The 23,238-nt window shown below is 43.0% G+C and overlaps 1 long non-coding RNA gene and 1 pseudogene across 2 annotated transcripts; both read right to left on the bottom strand.

Moving 5' to 3' along the window:
* Positions 1-8,175, bottom strand: part of LOC140591835 (zinc finger protein basonuclin-2-like) — a 154,742-nt pseudogene extending 146,567 nt beyond the window's left edge.
* A 12,320-nt stretch (positions 8,176-20,495) lies between these two features.
* LOC140591809 (uncharacterized) lies at positions 20,496-21,340 on the bottom strand. 2 transcript variants are annotated; one of them, XR_011992111.1, is made up of 3 exons: positions 20,989-21,340; positions 20,765-20,863; positions 20,496-20,607 (listed from the first exon to the last, which is right to left on the bottom strand). It is a non-coding gene; the product is annotated as an uncharacterized lncRNA (long non-coding RNA). The 2 variants fall into 2 exon arrangements; XR_011992110.1 differs by having other exon boundaries at positions 20,765-21,340.
* Between the last annotated feature and the right edge of the window lie 1,898 nt (positions 21,341-23,238).

Raw genomic sequence — 23,238 nt, 5'->3', positions numbered from 1 at the left:
TTGTGTAACTGCCTCCTTTGGTATGATCACATTACTGCCTCCTATGACTGACATGATCATGTGACTGCCTCCTATGATTGCCATGATCACTGCCCCTGGTTTTTGTAAGAATCGTTTTATTTCATAAGACAGGAGTATTATATGTGGGGGGGGCTGGGCTTCATTTCCACTTTGCACAACTGCACTCATAACAGCGGGGACGCCACTGCAGCAGCCTCATGCGGCACCTACACCTTCATATGCAGCAAGCAGGTGGCCATGATAATGACTGGCATCAAGTTACTGCTGCAGTCCGACACCAAAATTCATACAGATACAACATACACTCACCTAAAGGATTATTAGGAACACCATACTAATACGGTGTTTGACCCCCTTTCGCCTTCAGAACTGCCTTAATTCTATGTGGCATTGATTCAACAAGGTGCTGAAAGCATTCTTTAGAAATGTTGGCCCATATTGATAGGATAGCATCTTGCAGTTGATGGAGATTTGTGGGATGCACATCCAGGGCACGAAGCTCCCGTTCCACCACATCCCAAAGATGCTCTATTGGGTTGAGATCTGGTGACTGTGGGGGCCATTTTAGTACAGTGAACTCATTGTCATGTTCAAGAAACCAATTTGAAATGATTTGAGCTTTGTGACATGGTGCATTATCCTGCTGGAAGTAGCCATCAGAGGATGGGTACATGGTGGTCATAAAGGGATGGACATGGTCAGAAACAATGCTCAGGTAGGCCGTGGCATTTAAACGATGCCCAATTGGCACTAAGGGGCCTAAAGTGTGCCAAGAAAACATCCCCCACACCATTACAGTACACCACCACCACCAGCCTGCACAGTGGTAACAAGGCATGATGGATTCTCATTCTGTTTACGCCAAATTCTGACCATTTGAATGTCTCAACAGAAATCGAGACTCATCAGACCAGGCAACATTTTTCCAGTCTTCAACTGTCCAATTTTGGTGAGCTTGTGCAAATTGTAGCCTCTTTTTCCTATTTGTAGTGGAGATGAGTGGTACCCGATGGGGTCTTCTGCTGTTGTAGCCCATCCGCCTCAAGGTTGTGCGTGTTGTGGCTTCACAAATGCTTTGCTGCATACCTCGGTTGTAACGAGTGGTTATTTCAGCCAAAGTTGCTCTTCTATCAGCTTGAATCAGTCGGCCCATTCTCCTCTGACCTCTAGCATCAACAAGGCATTTTCGCCCACAGGACTGCCGCATACTGGATGTTTTTCCCTTTGCACACCATTCTTTGTAAACCCTAGAAATGGTTGTGCGTGAAAATCCCAGTAACTGAGCAGATTGTGAAATACTAAGGTAAGGTAGCCTGGGCTAAATGTAAGTTGATGAAAATAAGGTCTATTTAGCTCAGACTACCTTAAATCTGGCAAGTTATCCGGCTAAGCAAGTAATCCTGCTTTGTGAAACAGACCCCAGGAGATTGTCTTGACCAGGACCACACCCCTAAATGCATTGAAGCAACTGCCATGTGATTGGTTGATTAGATAATTGCATTAATGAGAAATTGAACAGGTGTTCCTAATAATCCTTTAGGTGAGTGTATATCCAAATGCTGAATGATCTGGTGAAGTTTGTCTCCAGTGGCTACCTATACTTATGCACCACTAGTGACGGTACAGCACATCAGAACACTAAGTGAGGACCCAAAGTGACTTGTGGCCAGATTTTCTGGAGAGCAAACTTAAAACTCGTGTCTTACGCTTGTGTCCCCAGCCTGAAATATGAAAACACTTCATTTGTTTTTCGTCACAGTTAAGTTCAAATACATGCTTGATTTATGCAGTCTTCAGAAAGCACCTGGATCACCTTAAATGAAGCATTAAAATGTAAATAATATAGAGATACAGAAATCTTGTCAACTTCTGGAAGGAACATTAATGAAGTAACAACTAAGCTTGGATATCACACTCTGGATGATACCTCAGAGATCACTCCCTGGGAACACCTCAGAGATCTTTCTCTGAACAATACCTTGAACAGCACTTGGGCTGCTCTTATGAGAGCTAAAAGCAGAGATTAATATTACTCTGCTTATCTGCTATTGCGCTAAGACTCAATGGTTGTTTCAAATGGAAAGCAGAAAATCATGTCATCAGCATTTTCTTAAAACACCTTAGAGGCAGGTGACCTCAAGACACACAAAATATTACACCCTAACCCAGTCTGCCCTTGTAGACTTGAAAAGTGCAAGACTGGGTCAACATACAAATGTGGCAACACAAAGAACAAATCCTATGTTCAGAAGCCAAAAGCATGCAGGCCTTCTCTGCATTGGTACATTTATAAAAGAATTTGAGCTTTTTTTTTTAAGTCTGAAGTGTGCATCAAAGTGAAAATAAAGAAATCAAATGAGCTAGAGGCTACATTTTCCTTCAGTCTGAGAGCTGGAGGTGCCATGAAATGAAACAAGCATGGGCACTGACACCCTCAGTACATTTTTTACATAAAGAACCCTCTGGGATGTTATTTACAGATGAGGCTGTCATGCTCTGTTAATGGGTCATTTAAAAGCTATTATTACACTAATAATACACCGAGAAGGCTCTCTTCTTATTACTACCATTTCTGCGAGCAACAGTCACAAAAGAAGTGTCCGAACAGTTTCTTTGGAGATGGACGAGGGTTTCCATGGAAGTGACAGGACGTGTTGGGGCCACAGGGATGCAGCAGCAGCAGAGCTACCCATCCAAGCGCGTCTAGAGACTTCCACAAGTACAGTGTGAAAGTAGAAGGCCTGGGGGTGGGGGGCAGTCATTTGGCCACATGCCGGCGCAGGCTGGGGTTCTGCTCTGCTGGTTGCAGCTCCGCGTCGAGGAGAATGTGAGGCTGCAGCCCGGAACCTTGCGGCTCTGCATCTGGTGCAGATGTACCGTCTTGAAGCGAGTGCCCTTGCAGCTGTATGGTTTGTGGCACAGCATGCACAGGACAGCACTCGGGTCGACCCCCTGGCCCGGCAGCTCTGGGAACCCCTCCCTGGCACCACCCCTCACCCAGTCTGCCCTGTTTGAGCCACCCTCCCCTTCGCTGACCCCCTCCACCTCTTGCTGGTAGTCCGAGCTTCATCCTGCTCCAGCTGGAGAATGCTCCTCAGTGCCAGCCCAGGGCTCATCTCATCCCGGCTGGGAGATGCTTGGCTGCTGCCCCCACTGTGGTTGCTGTTGTTGTAAAGGTGGGAATGTGGATGGTGGCATCCCTGGGTGCTAGTCATTCCATTCAGGACCCTGACCCCTTCCTCATCCTCCTCCTCCTCCTCTTTGTCGTCGAACACATCAGCCACGCTGATGACCTCCTTCTCAATTTTCACTGGCATGCTGGATTTGCGGGGCTTCTTCTTGGGTGTGGGGTCAACAAAATGTTCCTGGATGCCAGTACCAGGCAGCTTGTGGCTGACAAGCCCTGCCTCGGCCACTAGAGGATTGCGGGAGCCAGAGGCCGAGGCCTGCTGCTCCATGAGAGACATGTTGTTAGAGGCCGGAGGGAGTATGGAGCTGGTGGGCAGGGAGACCGATGAACTGACAAGATCCCCAGGGGACAACAGCGCACAATAGAATGGGGGTATCGGTTGTACTGGCTGGACTGATTTCAAGGATGGGAAGATCAGAGAACTTTGCAGGGGAGACTGCAGCATGGGCTCGAGCGGTGGGGTAGTGAAGCCAAGAGGTGGCCGTCCCGGGCTGGTCAGAGTCAAACTGCTTTTGGTGCTGGAGATGACAGATGTGCCAGAGCCAACGCTGGAGCGGATGAGGTCCTTGTCACGGTTGTTCCTCAGCATGGGCATGTGTAGTCGGGGGTTAGGGTTGGCGCTGTGCCGGTTGAGGCTGCGCAGGGAGCTGAACACCATGTTGCAGCCCTCGATAGTGCAGCGGTGCTTGATCTTCAGGTGCACAGCATTGTAGTGGATCCTCTGGGTGCCCTTGTCATAGAAGGTCTTGCCGCATGCGTTGCAGCACACTCGGCCCTTGCGTGAGATAGAACCCATGCGCCGCATGCGATGCATCTTGGAGGAGAAGGACGAGGTAACGATGCTCTTGGCTTGCTCACTCTTAACAAATGCATGTTGCTCACTCAGTCCAGCCAGCTGCTGCTGCTGCATTGGTGCTTGCTGCTGTTGAGGCTGCTGGGAGGTGGGGGTCGGGGAGATGGTTGTTACGCTAGCAGGCTCAGGCTTAGGCTCGATCGCCACGGTGACACCGGTGCCCCCCAGGCCTGGGCTTTGCCCATAGCGGAACGGTGAGAGAGACACCTCCGACTCACTGCTCTCGTTGGGGTCACTCAGGTTTGGCAGACTGGACTCCCGTGGCCTGTGACCTGGCTGCTCCAGCATGAGCCCATTTTGGGGCAGACCCAGCATGGGGGCAGACACTGGGTTGATGTACTGGAAAGGAAGCAGGAAGGCCAGGCTGTTGGGGATGTTCTCAAAGTGGTGTATAGTGGAGAGACTGCTGTTCTCGAGGTGCGTCAGCAGGCTGGGGCTACGAGAGCAGTTGTTGCTCTCGATGAAAATCCTGATGTCAGAGTCAGTCTTTGATGAGGGCACTGCGATGGCCTGGCCTTCTTTCTCCTAGATGGACAGGTCTCCTCCTCCCGGGACATGATAGTCCAGTGGTCCAGAACCTTGCCTGCAGCATCCTGAAGGCCATATCAAGGGGAACAAAGGACACCACAAGAAGTCATTGATTCTGCATAATTGGCACAGCTGATTAAAGGTAAATAGCTGCCTGCCTGCAATGTCCAGGCCTCCTGGAGCAAAGACCTCGTAGATCTTAACAGAGCGACACCGCACACACCCTCCTTCTCCTAGCTTCCCTTTCAGTCTTCTTCTCCTGTGTCACCATGCAGGAAGTCATTACATTCATGGATACAGAACAGGAACGTTTTCAATCTTGTCAACCGTAAAAACAACCTAGGGCTTTGGGGCACTGCTATTAGTCCCTGTGATACACCTCAAAGTCTATTGTTTCTCAGCTGATCCATAGAAATGCCTCACAGAAATACAAATACAATGACTGCCACAACAGAGGAGGAAGACTGACCTCTAACCGGTGTGTTATGGTTTTGCAACGGTCCTGTTACACTTCTGTGATAGTTACCTACCTGCATTATGCTACCCTAGCTGAATCTCACCCCCGTATTGGTCCACACTCAAGCCCCAGCCACCTGTGGAAGCATTTCTCAGGTTGCAGAAGCTTTAAGTAATGCCTGGTAATTGCAATACTTACATTCGGCCAGGAGATGGCAGCAAGAAAATAGAACAATAATTTCCCCACGGTTATTATAATTCACAAGGTAAATTTATTGTGTATGTGTGTGTATGTGTGTGTTTTACTGCACTTTGGGGACAATTTTATCAAATGTGATCTATGCAAACCCACACACACAGTGCCCAGTTACAGCATGCACACGCGCACACGTGCGCGCACACGCGCACACACACACACACACACACAGCGCCTACTTACGGCACGCACACACACACAGTGCCCAGTTACAGCACACACACACACAACGCCCACTTAGAGCACACACACTCACACACTGTGTGCTGACACAGCCCACACACACAGACACAGTGCCCTGTTACAGCACACACACACACAGAGCCCCCGGTCAGAGCTCACACACATTCACACAGTTCCCTGTTACAGCACACACAGCCCCCGGCTAGAGCTCACACACACAGTCACAGTGCCCTGTTACTGCATACACACATTTTATGCTGCCGTCTGGTGGCCAAAATTGAGTACTACCATTTAAAAACATTAAAAATTATCATTTCTGGTAATTGCAATACTTGCATTCGGCCAGGAGATGGCAGCAAGAAAATAGAAAAATAATTTTCCCACGGTTATTACGATAATTCACAAGGTACATTTATTGTGTGTGTGTGTATGTGTGTGTTTTACTGCACTTTGGGGACAATTTTATCAAATGTGATCTATGCAAACCCACACACACACACAGTGCCCAGTTACAGCGCACACACACACAACGCCTACTTAGAGCACACACACACACACATACACACAGAGCCCCCGGTCAGAGCTCACACACATTCACACAGTGCCCTGTTACAGCACACACAGCCCCCGGCTAGAGCTCACACACACACACACACAAACACACACACACACACACACACACACAGACAATGCCCAGTTACAGGGAACACACACACACACACACACACACACACAGTGCCCAGTTACAGCACACACACACAACGCCCACTTAGAGCACACACACACACACACACACACACACAGAGCCCCCGGTCAGAGCTCACACACATTCACACAGTGCCCTGTTACAGCACACACACACACACACACACACAAACACACACACACAGTGCCCAGTTACAGCGCACACACACAAACTGTGCACTGTTACAGCCCACAGACACAGAGGCCTGTTACAGCACACACATGCACGCACACACACACAAACAAACAGAACGCCCCCGGTCACAGCTCACGCGCACACACACACACACACACTGTGCCAAGTTACAGCGCACACACACACACTGTGCACTGTTACAGCCCACACACACAGACACAGAGGCCTGTTACAGCACACACATGCACGCACACACACACACTGTGCACTGTTACAGCCCACACACACAGACACAGAGGCCTGTTACAGCACACACATGCACGCACACACACAAACAAACAGAACGCCCCCGGTCACAGCTCACGCGCACACACACACACACACACAGTGCCCTGTTACAGCACACACACACATACAGGACTCAGTTACAGCACACACACAGTGCCCAGTTACACACACAGTCCCCGGTCAGAGCTCACACACATTCACACAGTGCCCTGTTACAGCACACACACACACACACACACACACACACAGAGCCCCCAGCTAGCGCACGCACGCACGCACGCACGCACACACAGTGCCCTGTTATAGTGCATACACACAGACACAGTGCCCTGTTACAGCACAGGCACATTTTATGCTGCCGTCTGGTGGCCAAAATTGAGTACTACCATTTAAAAACATCAAAATGATATTTTCTGGTAATTGCAATACTTATATTCGGCCAGGATAATTCACAAGGTAAATTTATTGTGTATTTGTTTGTCTGTGTGTATGTGTGTGTTTCACTACACTTTGGGGACAATTTTATCAAATGCGACCTATGCAAACCCACACACACACAGAGTGCCCAGTTACAGCGCGTGCACACACACACAGTCCCCACATGTAGTACACACACACACATACACACACAGTGCCCTGTTACAGCACACACAAACACACACTACCCACATAGAGCCCTGTTACAGCACATACATGCACACAGCGCCCACTTAGAACACGAACACACACACACACACACACACACACACACAGCGCCCACTTAGAGCACACACACATACACAGAGCCCCCGGTCAGAGCTCACACACACTGACACAGAGCCCCATTACAGCATACACACACAAACACACAGAGCCCCCGGTTAGAGCTCACGCACACTAACACAGTGCCCCATTACAGCACACACACACCCAGTGCCCAGTTACAGCGCGCACACACACACACACAAACACACACACTGTATTAATGAAAGAGAACTGCCTGTATCTACCATTGCCAAAAACTGCTGCCCCCTGATGGTGATTGGTAATGTGAGCGCTTTGAAAGTAATGGACACCCTTCCTTGCATCTGTAAGGTGTTTGTATGGCTAACCTTACTCGAAGTTTGTTTATGTTGTTGGTCAGCTCTTGGGTGGTTGAACTGATTAAGATAGCATTTGACTTCCTGCCAATCCTGTTCAATCAGTGTTCCCACTCTCACTAACTCTTCCACAGTTTTAGCAGTACCTCTCAGTAGGCTTGCCAGACAGGGATTATAATTACGCAGAATAGCATGTACCACATCCTTCTCTGTCATGTCATTCTTCCATCGCAGACACAGTGCCCTGTACTGGAAAGCAAAGTTACGGATGGTCTCTTGGGGTCCTTGTTTCCTCTCATGGATTCTTCTCTCTGCTTCTGCTTCATAATCCTCAGAAAGAAAAGATCTTAGGAAAGCATCCTTAAATTGACTCCATGTTCCAATGGCTCTTCTCTCTGCCAACCACCAATCTTTAGCAGTACCTGACAGAACAGATGACATTGTAGCTAGTACTTCCACATCGCTCATTGGTCTAACAGCTAAGAATTCTTCACACCTCTTAATATATGCCACTGGATCTTCATCTGATCCCTGGCCAAAATGTGGAAACTCAATCTTAATGGTCGTTTTAAAATGACGCCCTTGGCAGCCAGATGGATGGGAATGACAAAAAGATGGGTAAACCTGGACAGGTGTAGAAGATGGCAGAACACGTGTCTGTATTAAAGCCTTCAATTGTCCATCTCTCCTCTGCAAACAATCCATAGACTGACTGACCTAGCTCTTGCATCTGTAAGTCCACAAGTTGTTTTATTCTATCTACCTCTGTACTCAATCTCTACTGAAATCTTTCTTCCATTGCCTTTGCCTTGTCCTCCACTCCTTGTACATATACCTGGCAAGTGTCTAGAGAAGTTTGAAAAGTGCTGAAGTCAGAGTTGATTTTCTCCACCAACGATTCCACTACCTGCAACCGGGTTAACATCTCCTGTAACTGCTCTGGAGAAAAAGGGGCAAGAGGTGCTTTTCCCTTAGGAGGCAGTTGTGCATGCTCCTCTGCAAAGGTTCTCGTCGAGTCACAAATGGACCAGCTGTGAAGTCTGAGTCATGGAACTCATCCCGTGTCTCTAACACAGATAAACAGAATGTTGGGTTATATATCTAGGTGTGTGGAGTTTAAGTCAAGGAAGGTGGTGTCACATTTATATAATTCCTTGGTAAGACCCCACCTAGAATATTGTGTGCAGGTTTGGTCACCATACCTTAAGAAGGACATTGCTGCCTTAGAAAAGGTGCAATGGAGGGCTACGGGAATGACTCCTGGTCTTAGAGGAATGTCTTATGAGGAGAGGTTAGCTGAGCTGAATCTGTTTAGCCTTGAGCAAAGGAGACTAAGGGGGGGACATGATCCAGGTCTATAAGATTCTAACGGGTCTGCATGCTGTTCAGCCGAATGGCTACTTCAATATTTGTTTAAATACTAGAACTCGTGGCCATAAGTGGAAATCAGCGGGATTTTAAATTAAATTTGAGGAAGCACTTCTTTACACTAGGGCTGTCGCGGTTAGGAAATTTCCCTTGCGGTTTTTATGGGTGGCTCAATAGCGCGGTATGCGGTATTACCGCCGTTTAAAAATAAATAAATAAATAAAAATCTTGATTTTACTGCATACAAAGCTCTATTGCTGAGTTATGTAGCATATATTGTTGCTTTTTAACTGACAGAGAGACAAAACATTTTTTGTTTATTTTTTTAATGCCAAACAGCAATAAGAACATGCCTTTTCCAATTTAAAAAACGAAATCAAATCATTCTAAAGTAGGCTAACAATAAACAAACAATAAGAAATTATTTTTTCCAATTTGAAAAACGAAAAAAGGTTTCTCCACTGTATTGAATGGAACCATCTCCTCAACTAGATACTGTGTAACAGCGGCTGTAAGACATTTATACCGGTTACTTTCACGGTTGTATTTGACCGATTTCGCAAAGGCTTCAGCTACTCCTAACTGTCGGCTAGTACCGGCCTCAGCTGTTCTTTTTGATGTTGCTCCGCGACCTGATGCTGGAAGAGGCAGCTGCGCTTCAATGGCTGGATGACAGTTAGCGAGATGACACCGCAAATTAGATGTATTGCCGCGTGTCACAGGGACCTTTTTGCCACAAATTTTGCAAATCGGTTCATCTAAATTTGCCGGCTCACCCTTTTCATTGGGTTGAAAGCCGAAATGTTCCCAAACTGGCGACGTGACATTAGGTTTTGGGAGGAGAGCGCCTGCCATCGTTTCAATATTCAAAATCAACGAAACCCCGGATATTAACAGTTCGCGGGAAAATGACACTCGTAACACTCTGGTATCATTATTAATTTATTTAACATTCAATACAGGTGATGAATTGTAAAACAATAAGGCCACAGCCTCATGAAGAAGAAGAAAAAAAAATTAACCCTGTCCCTGCGGTTGCCGCGGTTTCTGCGGTTGCTTTCCTTCCTCTGCGGTTGGCTTGTCAATAGCGCGATATTACAATATTGCGGTTATCGCGACAGCCCTACTTTACACAGCGTGTAGTTAGAGTATGTAATAGTCTTCCTGCTAGTGTAGCGGAAGCTAAAACCCTGGGCTCCTTTAAATCTGAGCTAGATAAGATTTTAATAACTCTGAGCTATTAGTTAAGTTATCCCCAAACGAGCTTGATGGACCGAATGGCCTCCTCTCATTTGTAAATTTCTTAAGTAGAACATAAGAAAGAACATGAGGGCTGCTGCTAGTCATGGCAACACCACTACTAATGCAAGATACAATGAATTGTTAAACCCTGGTCCCTGTTCAGGCACCACTTATGTAACACTGCTGATTCCTGCCTCAGAACCAACCTATTACACACTATACGTAGGGAGGGACATTTCAGGGTGGCGTAAAGAGAAATACACCATCAGTTCACAGACCAAAGAATATTTACTAACAAAGGTGAGCAGCAAATGTACATGTAAATAATGAATTAACAATAACTCAAGAAAACTGGTGTTGAGATGGATAACCATACAACTGAAATGAATAGCACAGTCCAAAGTGGACACCAAACGTCCTCTTCCAGGTGAGGATGGTCCAAACAATGGTAGGATGTGAAGTCGGAAAGAGAAGGTTGGCAGTTGCAAGTAAATCAGGGGGGGAAAAAAAGGGTGTGTCTGCAGCTGACGTGACGTGGAGCGCAATCTGCCGTCGCCTGCAGGGGTGGAGTATACGCTGGATGTAAACAAAGGGGTATTCGAGGAGCTCAGCACGTTCAGCCAGTGCAATTTTGTCATCCATATTACAGAGTACAATACGATTGTCCGAAATCCTTATTGCTGTTAATGTTTAACAATTATTTAATTGTTGGTTGTTTTTTTTGTTTTTTAATGTTCTATATATCATGTTGAGCATTTTCTAGTCGCGGATAATTTGGATTTGGACGTCCAGCTACCATGAACGTCACAGTTTGTGGGTGCCTGTTCTTGATAAATAAAATAAATCGTAATAATAAATAAAAATGTTTCTTTCACCAAAAAAAGTGTATTCTGACGTATTTTTGTAGATTTCATATCGAAACACTATCGAACTGTATGTTTGTGTTGTCTGGTTTCATTTTCTCATATAATTAGTAAGGCTACTGTACACCTTGCAAACACTCATGTGAAATATCGACACTATTATAGAAACGTCACATTGGTTGGCACTGTACAAGTCATTATATGATAATTAATACAAGAAAGAAAAAGAAAATTGCAAAGCATCTGTTACATTTAAACATGGAAGTAGCATGTAGAAATAAGTCCCCCAGGCTTGGCATGTAGTAGTGGAAAAGGTTAAATTTTATGAAAACATTTAAAAGTGTTTGTGGCAGGATTTGTAATTATCCATTTTGTCCTATACACTGTAACAATAGGGAAGCTGCCCTGCATAATCTAAAAGTCCACAGAAGTGGCATGTAGAAATGAGGCCCCAGAACATGTGATATATTGCCAGGAAGGTCGGAATTTGTACTTTACAAAAATTTAAGATTGAAGATTCAAAAGGTTTATTCGTCATGTACACAGTTGTACACACACAACATGTAGTGGAATGTAACCCTGGTCACTCTGAGCAGCTGTGCATGATAAGAGAGTAACAAAATATAGAAAAAAATAAGAAAAATAATATGATAAAAAATATATGAAATGTTCAGCTGTACATAATCTATACATAAGTGATTGGTAAGAGGTATATAAGTGCAATGTGCAAGAGGCCTGAGGTATGTGCCAATGATTTGGACAGGGTGAAGCAGTACTTAGAGGCATTGAGTATTGTCCTGATTTAGGAGCATTATGACCTGGGGGAAAAAGCTCCTCTTTAACCTTTCCGTTCTGGGATGCATTTCCCAAGACCATAGTGGAGCAAAACTGTTGTAAAGTTGCGTAGTTCGAACTACAGTTCTTGAGCTGTAGTTAGAAGCTTAGTCCCGGGTAAATACATCAGCGATGGTGGAAAATGCAGTCTAATAAGGGTATAGTCACCGTGTAAGTAAGAAATTTAATAATCTTTCATAACTAATAAGGAATAATTTAGCTCTACGATCACATGTAATGTGAAGTTGTCTGAAAATTTAGTTTGAAACGTAATTGTTGTGTGGGTCTCTGGTCATAAGTACGGTAACTGTCGGTAGTGAGCAATAGGGACACCTTGCTGGGTGATGCGGGAAGAATCCTCTGTGTGACCCATCTGTACGTTGACGTCGAAATTCAACTCACCAGTGGCACTTGCACTCTCATCTAGCACATATTGTATGTTCTAGTCACTCTTTGGCTTCTTCTCATGTTTAGAAACATGTGTGAACAGTTTTGAGTCATTGTGTTTAAATGATGACTACTGTATGGTGGCTGTGCTGAACTTCTGCAGCCTGTGTTTTCTATTTTGCAAAGTTCACCACAGTGCAAAATGTGTTTTGATGAATGGGAATGTGTTTAGAGTTTTGCTCAAATCTGCAAATTGTGTTTAAAGTTTCACCAAAAGAGTGATTGATTCAATAAATGAGTTTTGGCAATTGGAAGTTTTGTTCCAAGAATGAGGTTTAGTCTTTAGGCAAGGTAAACTTTAACTTACCAAAGCTCTTTGGGGCGGTCAAACCAGATGTGTCCAGTTTATACAGATACTGCACAGTTAGGGGTAAAATGCTGTTATGGGCAGGGTTAATCAATTGTACAGTTGTGCTTAAAATGGGGGTATAAAATCCTTCAAATACTACAAAAGTTATGTAAGAGAACTTTTGTTTTTTGTTTTGTTAACAAGTACACCTACTCTTACAGTTTTAGACTTAACAGGTTTTAAAGAATTTTGTATTATATTATATTATATTATATTAACATGACTATAGCGAATGTCTGTCAGCCCCTTTTGACAGAAGGGCCTTTTAGCTATGTTTTCACAGAATCTGAGCCGGAAAAGTCAGGGGTAGAACTAATTTGCAATAATGCAAAAAACAGTGTGAGAGGAATGGATGTGTGGTTGCAATGACAGATAACATCACACGGTATGTGTAAAAGTAATTTGAAGACTGAATTGTGTTACAGTGAAAAAAACCCACAAGAGCACAATAAAGGACAAGTGACTCAGGCAGTCAGTCAGAAGGGTGTGTGAACATGCTTGGCAAACTGGGTGATAAGTATAATGATGAATGCCTGCTCACCAGTAAGTTCATGCTTATTTCCTTACAGTATCTCTTGAGGAGGCCTGCCAATGGTGTGGACAGTTTCAAAATAAAGATGGTGACTGGGTGAGGAAAATTACTGTAGTCATTTGATAGATGGGAAAATATGGCTACTTGTCTTATACTGTATGTTGTTAATCCCACTGTAGATACTCTGTGATGGATGCCAGAGGTGACAACACCGTGTCTGTACTGGCATGACCAAGAGCCAATTCAAACACATAACAAATGTTAAATGGTATTGCACAGCTTGTGAAGAGGAGTCTTCTTTATAAAAACGCAGCCACACTACAGTGGTATGCAAAAGTCTGCAACCACTTGTTAATTTAGCATTTTTTCCAACTTTTGACCTTTTACTTTTAACTCCTTCGTTGAGCCAATATATTTATTTGAAAACAGTGTTACAGGGGACACAGTAATAAAAATCAAGTTTTTATTCTAGGTTGGATTTACTTTTCTGAGTTTGTTTGTTAAAGCTCCCATGTCAATTGTCTTATTGAGTAATATGCGTAATGTATTTCTCTGGCCAAAGGTGCAAAATAAATTAGTATACTTCATATATAGTAGAACCGACATGCGTCAAGCTTTCTTCATGTTCGTGTAGGTGGCCTTGAAAAAGGACTTTTTTTGTCTCAGTGATGGCTCAGTATCTGGTGGGCCACACTTTGTTCTTGATCACCTGCCTGCACCGTGTCGGCATTGAGTGAACCAGTTTGATGAGGTGATCATGGGTGATAACATGATTCCAGGCTGCAATGAGTGACTCAATCAACTCATGTTTTGATTTTGGATGTCTCTTGGATATCTCCAAAGCCACCTTGTGCCACAAGTTCTCAATCGGATTCAGATCGGGAGATTGGGCAAGCCAGTCAATTGATCGATGTTGTTCTGACACTTCCAGTTGATCACCTTTTTGGTGCAATGGCACGGTGCATTGTCATCTTGGAACAGGAACCGGCCTTTAAACAGCTTCTGCAGTGACGGCACCATACACTTTTGCAGTACTGTGATGTACCATTCCATCAAAGATGTGCAGACGTCCGACGCCACTGGCAGCTATGCAGCCCCAGACCATGACCCTCAAAGGATGCTTCACAGTGAGGTTGAGGCACTCAGGCTTGAACTCCTCTCCAGGAAACCTCCTCACATAGGTGTCGGCCTGGCTACCAAACAGGCAGAAAGTGCTTTCATCGCTGGAAAGCACCTTTTCCCACCGTTTCACATGTCTAGCGTGAGTTCTTCCGTGTCCAGTCAATCCGGTTGCACCTTTGGACATCAGTCATCAGTGGCTTGTTGCGTGCCTTGCAACCCCACAGACCAAACTGCGGGAACCGGCAACAAACTGTTGATGAGGTGACACTGACATGACACGGTGAGGTTAACTTGTGACTTCTCAATGGAATGCGTCAAAGTGCATGATCCTAGCATGATTTTGATGCATGTGGATGACCAGACTGAGGCGTGTCTGCCACAAAACTCGCTTTCTTCTCATGTACAATCTTTACAAGTGCTCTGTGACTGCAGCCGACTTTGTTAGTAATCTGGCAGCATGAAAATCCATGAAAATTTGTTGTTCCAAGGAATATTTCTTAAATAATAGTTTATTTTCATTTTTAATTCTTCATTCTGCAAATGCAGATTTGTTTGTTTAATAAATGGTGTTGTTCACAAATCTACAAAAAGTAATTTGAGAACATGGCAATTCACTACTTTTCATGGTTCAAGGGCCCATAAACATGCACTTATCTAGTTGAAGCTGGATTTGAACCAGCAACCCCTGAATTACAAGCCCACATACTTAGACTACTGAGCTATACACTTACACTGAACTAGTCTAAGTTGTAACTTTTCAAGTGGAATGAATTGCAATGTACCTGACTATTATACTCATTAAGGTCAGTTCATTTACAGTTCCTACTTTCAAGAGCCAGCCAGCCAATCTAATTAATTTTTAAGTATTTCTCCTGTAATATGTAATACACGTTTAAGTTAATTTCCAGGTAAGCATTTCAGGCAAGGCAGTGCTCATTGACACAGATTATAAAGTTTGTTTCACTCTGCAGCTCCTGGACCTGCCCACTCTCCTGAAGACCAATAGCTCTCATGTATATTTGCATAGCATGACAGGGTACTGCCTTTGTTTTAACCTTTCACTATGATGGTGTTTCATAGGGCAACAGTATAAATACCCCAGAGACTTTAAGTAGTGACTGCATTTCCAACAGTGGATCCTAGTAGGATCTATTGGCTTATGTTCCATTGAGGGTATTTGGGTGGTATCTTGAAAGATGTATGTCCATGGAGTAATGAAAAAAAAAAGTGTTTTCTCAGTGCTTGTTTTCCTGCTGCAATATTGTTGCATTCTCATAACAAGCCATCTCACGCACAAGAACTATGCACAGTTTATTTCTAGCAGCTGGAGTGATAATTTAGCCACTAACCACCCAATTTCCCTGTACATTAAACCTCCTTACCAGGCTAAATGAAAATTAACATCACACCCAAAATAGAGCAACTGCTCAAGTAGCTAATAGAGTAGGATTTGTCATGGCATTCACATAATTTAAACCAGCAATAATTCCAACTGCTGACACAGATCCTTAGCCAAAAAGCTATCACTCTGGGTTAACAAATAGATACTACTACATGGAAGAGACTTATATCTGTGGCATTCCATTTTCAGTTGCGGTGGGTTTCTAAATTTGGGCTTCCAAAAATCAAGCCTAATAAAAAAATTTTAATATTAAATGAGCAAATTGATTTGATTTGTCCTTCTATCCCACCTTGTGATCTAAAAAGCAATGAGGCTGCCACACATAATATCAGCTCTATGGAAATACAGTCCCATAGCCACTACGGGAGCTCTCACCTTCTTTCACAATTGTGTTGTGCAGTCTAACAAATGGCCCTTAAGCCATGAACAGTAGTGAATGTAGTGAATTACTATGTTCTCACATTACTTTTTGTAGTTTTGTGAACAACACCATTTATTAAACAAATAAATATGTATTGGCAGAATGAAGAATTACAAATGAAAATAAACTATTATTTAAGAAATATTCCTTGGAACAACAAATTTTCATGGATTTTCATGCTGGCAGATTACTAACAAAGTCGGCTGCAGTCACAGAGCAGTTGTAAAGATTCTACAAAAGAAGAAAGTGAGTTTGGTGGCAGACACGCCTCGGTCTGGTCATCCACATGCATCAACATCATGCTAGGATCATGCACTTTGACGCATTCCATTGAGCAATCGCAAGTTGACCTCACCTCAGCTACTGCGTGAGTGGTCAGACAGCTGCCATGTCAGTGTCACCTCATCAACAGTTTTGTCTGTGGGGTTGCAAGGCACGCAACAAGCCACTGATGACTGATGTCCAAAGGTGCAACCGGATTGACTGGACACGGAAGAAGTCACGCTGGACATGTGAAACGGTGGGAAAAGGTGCTTTCCAGCGATGAAAGCACTTTCTGCCTGTTTGGTAGCCAGGCAGACACCTATGTGAGGAGGTTTCCTGGAGAGGAGTTCAAGCCTGAGTGCCTCAACCTCACTGTGAAGCATCCTTTGAAGGTCATGGTCTGGGGCTGCATGGCTGCCAGTGGCGTCGGACGTCTGCACATCGTTGACGGCATGGTCAGTGGGACCAAGTACATCACAGTACTGCAAAAGTGTATGGTGCCGTCAGTGCAGCAGCTGTTTACAAGCTGGTTCCTGTTCCAAGATGACAACGCACCGTGCCATTGCTCCAAACAGGTGATCAACTGGAAGCGTCAGAACAACATCGATCAATTGAGTGGCTTGCCAAATCCCCCGATCTGAATCTCATTGAGAACTTGTGGCACAAGGTGGCTTTGGAGATATCCAAGAGACATCCAAAATCAAAACATGAGTTGATTGAGTCACTCATTGCAGCCTGGAACCATGTTATCACCCATGATCACCTCATCAAACTCATTCACTCAAAGCCAACATGGTGCAGGCAGGTGATGGAGAACAAAGTATGGCCCACCAGATACTGAGCCATCACTGAGACACAAAATGTCCTTTTTCAAGGCCACCTACGCGAACATGAAGAAAACTTGACGCATGTCTGTTCTACTATATAGTATTACTCATTTATTTTGCACCTTTGGCGAGAGAAGTACATTACGCAAATTACTCAAAAAGATGATTGACATGGGAACTTTAACAAACTCAGAAAAGTAAAGCCAAGCTAGAATAAAAACTTGATTTTAATACCCAACTGTGTCCCCTGTAACACTGTTTTTCAAATAAATGCATTGGCTCAATGAAGGGGTTAAAAATAAAAGGTCAAAAGTTGGAAAAAATGCTAAATTAACAAGCGGTTGCAGACTTTTGCATACCACTGTAGTGTGGCTGCGTTTTTATAGCGAACACTTCTCTTCACAAGCTGTGCAATACCATTTAACATTTGTTATGTGTTTGAATTGGCTCTTGGTCATGCCAGTACAGACACGGTGTTGCCACCTCTGGCATCCATCACAGAGTATCTACAGTGGGATTAACAACATACAGTATAGGACAAGTAGTCATATTTTCCCATCTATCAAATGACTACATCAATTTCCTCAACCAGTCACCATCTTTATTTTGAAACTGTCCACACCATTGGCAGGCCTCCTCAAGAGATACTGTAAGGAAATAAGCATGAACTTACTGGTGAGCAGGCATTCATCATTATACTTATCACCCAGTTTGCCGAGCATGTTCACACACCCTTCTGACTGACTTTGCCTGAGTCACTTGCCCTTTATTGTGCTGTTGTGGGTTTTTTTCACTGTAACACAATTCAGTCTTCAAATGACTTTTACACATACCGTGTGATGTTATCTGTCATTGCAACCACACATCCATTCCTCTCACATTGTTTTTTGCATTATCTCAAATTATTTCTACCCCTGATTTTTCAGACTCAGAGTCTGTGAAAACATAGCTAAAAGGCCCTTCTGTCAAAAGGGGCTGACAGACATTCGCTATAGTCATGTTAATATAATATAATATAATATAATATAATATAATATAATATAATATAAAATTCTTTAAAACCTGTTAAGTCTAAAACTGTAAGAGTAGGTGTACTTGTTTACAAGACAAAAAACAAAAGTTGTCTTACATAACTTTTGTAGTATTTGAAGGATTTTATACCCCATTTTAAGCACAACTGTACAATTGATTAACCCTGCCCATAACAGCCTTTTACCCCTAACTGTGCAGTATCTGTATAAACTGGACACATCTGGTTTGACCACCCCAAAGAGCTTTGGTAAGTTAAAGTTTACCTTGCCTTATGTTTCTGTTACAGTTTTTCTGAATTGCTAAAAGACTAAACCTCATTCTTGGAACAAAACTTCCAATTGCCAAAACTCATTTATTGAATCAATCACTCTTTTGGTGAAACTTTAAACACAATTTGCAGATTTGAGCAAAACTCTAAACACATTCCCATTCATCAAAACACATTTTGCACTGTGGTGAACTTTGATGCAAAATAGAAAACACAGGCTGCAGAAGTTCAGCACAGCCACCATACAGTAGTCATCACTTAAACACAAGGACTCAAAACTGTTCACACATGTTTCTAAACATGAGAAGAAGCCAAAGAGTGACTAGAACATACAATATGTGCTAGATGAGAGTGCAAGTGCCACTGGTGAGTTGAATTTCGACGTCAACGTACAGATGGGTCACATAGCGGATTCTTCCCGCATCACCCAGCAAGGTGTCCCTATTGCTCACTACCGATAGTTACCATACTTATGACCAGTGACCCACACAACAATAACGTTTCAAACTACATTTTCACACAACTTCACATTATATATGATCGTAGAGCTAAATTATTCCTTATTAGTTATGAAAGATTATTAAAAAAATTTACTTACACGGTGACTATACCCTTCTTAGACTGCATTTTCCACCATCGCTGATGTATTTACCCGGGACTAAGCTTCTAACTACAGCTCGTGAGTTGTTCGAACTACGCAACTTAATGACAGTGTTTGCGAACGTTCGTTCGAACTATACATATGGTCTTGGGAAACGCACCCCAGAACGGAAAGGTTAAGGAAGAGCTTTTTCCCCCAGGTCATAATGCTCCTAAATCAGGACAATACTCAATGCCTCTAGGTACTGCTTCACACTGTCCAAATCATTGGCACATACCTCAGGCCTCTTGCACATTGCACTTATATACCTCTTACCTATCACTTATGTATAGATTATGTACAGCTGAACATTTCATATATTTTTTATCTTATTATTTTTCTAATTTTTTCTATATTTTGTTACTCTCTTATCATGCACAGCTGCTCAGAGTGACCAGGGTTACATTCCACTACATGTTGTATGTGTACAACTGTGTACGTGACGAATAAACCTTTTGAATCTTCATTCTTCAATCTTGAATTTTCGTAAAGTACAAATCCGACCTTCCTAGCTGGCAATATATCACATGTCCCAGGGCAGGATTTCTACGTGCCACTTGAAGATTATTTATGGCAGCTTCCCCATGGTTACAGTGTACAGGGCGAAATGCACATTTAGAAATCCTGCCCCGGGCATTTTCATGCATTTTCGTATAGTACAAATTGCCAGCTTTCCGGCAGTATATCACATGTCCCAGGGCAGGATTTCTACGTGCCACTTCCGTGGACTTTTAGTTGAAGATTATTTATGGCAGCTTCCCCATGGTTACAGTGTACAGGGCGAAATGCACATTTAGAAATCCTGCCCTGGGCACTTTCATGCATTTCCATATAGTACAAATTGCCAGCTTTCCGGCAGTATATCACATGTCCCAGGGCAGGATTTCTACGTGCCACTTCCATGTTTCAATATAACAGATGCTTTAATTGCAATATCCTTTTTCTTTTATTTATTTCGTGTATTAATTCTGATAAAATGGCTTGTACAGTGGCAACCACGTTTCTACGTAGATATTTCACAGGAGTGCTTTCAAGCTGTACAGTATAGCTGTACTTATATGAGAAAATTTAATCAGATAACACCAAAACAGTTCAATAGTGCTTGGATGTGAGACCTACAGAAATACAGAATTACAATAAAATACTGACATGTTTGGTGAAAGACATATTTATTTATTGATTTATTATGATTTATTTTATTCGTCAGGAACAGGCATCCATGAACAGTGACGTTGGTAGCATGCATGGACATCCACGTCTGTCTGACGGGACAAGAGAGGGGAAAAATGTAGATTATCCTCGACCAGAGAACGCTCAACAGATAATATATAGAACATTTTCACATGTTTAACAAATTAACAATGAAATTAATGTTAACATTAAGAACAATACGATTTCAGACAACCGTATTGTACTGACTGCGCAGTTGCACCGCAATGCTGAGCTCCTCCTTTTGTTTACGTTCGGCGGAATCCGGCGGAATCCGCATTTTACCCTCACCCGGAAAAAAAGGCCTTTCTGAAAATAAAAAATCATACATCCCACTTTTTGCTAAACCCAACAAATACACATGTATATCATTCAAATAATTGTTACTAAATTTAACAAACAATACATCCATATCATTCAGAAAATCATCTTACATTGAGCCATGAACGCTTCCCGTTCCTCAAATAAGGACTTACTTCCTTTATTCTGAGCCTCAACAAACATGGCTGCCCTTGCCCTTATATAGGCTCTTGGTCCTTATAGTCCTCTTGGAAATTATACTGACCCTTAGAGGACAGGAGTATAATTGCAGACATCTGGTAACAAACCAGTGTTTGTTACAGTGCCCAGTTTCAGCGCACACACATAGACACACACAGTGCCCAGTTTCAGCGCAAACATACACAGTTCCCAGTTACAGGCTCCCCAACATCCTGTAGCGGAAAAGCAGTAACGGAGGGTGGAGACACTGAGTGACTGTAGTCTGCCTGTCATCTTATGAATTTGTATGAATTTTTCATTTAAAAACATTTTAAAGTATCTTTAGTGGGGAGAATAAATTCTGTTAAAATGAACGTACTACCTTAATTTTTGTATCTGTTACAGTCAATACCTACCTTTATTCCTAAATCTTTTTTTGTTTCTTTAGATTCAGATATATCCTCTTATATATGGAGAGGAAGGCATCCCCGTTTGAATAAAGCTCATCTCCAGAAATCTAGGCGTTATGGAGGCCTGGCTTTGCCTAATTTCTGTTATTACTATTGGGCAGCTAATATACACTGTATTGCGTTTTGGTTCTATTCCCAAAACAAAGATAATTGTCCATCCTGGGTGTCATTGGAATTGAATTCAGCTAAAGAATCTTCTGTTTTGGCACTTCTTGGATCCTCACTTCCTTTAGCCCGAAACAAGTCAATTGATAATCCGGTTGTCTGGCATACTGTGAGAGTATGAGCTCAGATGAGAAAACACTTCAATTTAACTGGTTTTTCTCTTTTGAGTCCAATTTTATCAAATCATCTTTTTCAGCCCTCTTTATCCGACCCTGTATTTTATGATTGGCATAGAAAGGGAATTGTGTGTTTTAATGATTTGTTTTTCAACAATAGCTTCGCATCTTTTACTCAACTTTCTGATAAATTTGATCTCCCAAATACTCATTTTTTTTAGATATATGCAGATTAGACACTTTCTCAAATCTCTAATTCGGACTTTCCCTGAGTCACCAGTTATGAATGCAGCTGATATGTTTCTTACTTTGCAACCAACGCGCAAAGGGTTAATATCCGTTATTTATGACAAACTGGCTGGTATGAAATGTCCTTCTATTAATAGAATCAAAACTGCTCATTGAGTGAGGACACTTGGGACTCAATATTTAAGTTGGTTAATTCAACATCTTTATGTGCCCGCCATTGTCTTTTACAGTTTAAAGTTGTGCACAGAGTTCATATGTCCAAAGTCAAACTATCGCGTATTTACCCGAATCTGGATCCCCGCTGTGACAAGTGTGGAAATGAGGATGCTTCGCTTATTCACATGTACTGGCCATGTCCTAGTCTTGAAGAATACTGGAGGGGGATATTTCAAACCCTGTCCTTAGTCCTCAAACAGCCTATACACCCCGACCCTTTGATCGCGCTCTTTGGCCTCAGTGATGCTGATACATGTCTGACCCCGGTGAAACGCCGGACACTATCATTTGCTTCCCTTCTAGCCAGACGTGCAGTCTTACTCAGATGGAAAGGTGCTGCTCCACCCACCCATGCTCAATGGATGAGGGACCTTATGTCCTGTTTAAGCCTCGAAAAGATACGCTACTCGATTAGTGATACCACCAAAGAATTTCAGAAGGTATGGGGGCCCTTCCTGGAGTATTTTTCAAGTCTTCGGTCTCAGATTCCGTCTATTAGTAATACCCAGTAAGGTTCCAGAAACAATATTGTCGTCGTGTTCTTTTTAATTAATCAATCTGGCAAGAGGATGTGGTTATTATGTGGTAAGGTTTTTGGGTTTAGAGTTGCACACCTTGTTATCCTTACTGTTTTTTGAATATGTCTAAATTATCATTTTTTTCTATAATACTCTACTGCAATGTTATCTGATTTCTTCATGCAACCCTTTCAGAATTGACTTATTTAGTGAGGTCATATTTAGACTTTACCATGTAAAGCAAATATATTATAATAATTAAATGTTTTTTTTTTTTTTTAATGTGTCCTGTCCGGCAGCTTTTGCAAGCAGAATAATGGTCTGAATGCACTGCTGTGTCAGACATATTTGCTTTACCATGAGGGGCTCTATAAACTCTGTATAGGCCCTTCATGTTGGTCAATTTCTTTTTATTCGTATATTTCATTGTATCTTATTTAATACATGTAAAATATTACAGTTGCCGTGCT

The sequence above is a fragment of the Paramormyrops kingsleyae genome, chromosome 6, assembly GCF_048594095.1.
Source record: "Paramormyrops kingsleyae isolate MSU_618 chromosome 6, PKINGS_0.4, whole genome shotgun sequence".
In the NCBI taxonomy this organism is placed as follows: domain Eukaryota; kingdom Metazoa; phylum Chordata; class Actinopteri; order Osteoglossiformes; family Mormyridae; genus Paramormyrops; species Paramormyrops kingsleyae.
Note: the sequence above shows the minus strand (reverse complement) of the source record. Positions and strands in the feature narration are given on the sequence as shown.